Raw genomic sequence first — 574 nt, forward strand, 5'->3', positions numbered from 1 at the left:
GATGTGAACATAAGAAGCAAAAATCACTACAAGGAATAGTATATTTTTGACGCTAAAAATGAACGGTTAAATTTTTTGTCGATATGTTTTGACAGTTTATTATCGATATAATTAAAAAAAGACAATTAAAAATAACATATTAAAATTAACAGCCAAATTTTTTATTATTTTAGTGACACTAAACATATCTATTATTTTGGTGACATTAAACATATCAACGGATATGGCATTTATTTATTATTTATTTAAAATATCAATCCCATGTTGCCATTGATATACTTGGATGATCTAGATCATTGTTAAAAATTAGATAAATGATATTAGATTTAATGTATAAAATAAACGCTTAAAGTATTTTTTTTATTCAAACTAAAATCAACAAAGATGTCATTAATTTTTATCAATAAAAAAAATTTCCTCGCACGTTTTCTGCAGAACTTTTTTCTTTTAATATTGGGCTTCCATTGGTGCAATCCACCAAAATGCCAAAAAAAGCGTGTTTTATAATGATCTGTATTTTTTGAAAAAATCTAAATATAAATAAATTATAATTTATTTTATTAATTGAAACTCC

Source organism: Arachis duranensis, chromosome 6 (assembly GCF_000817695.3).
Source record: "Arachis duranensis cultivar V14167 chromosome 6, aradu.V14167.gnm2.J7QH, whole genome shotgun sequence".
NCBI classification, from domain to species: domain Eukaryota; kingdom Viridiplantae; phylum Streptophyta; class Magnoliopsida; order Fabales; family Fabaceae; genus Arachis; species Arachis duranensis.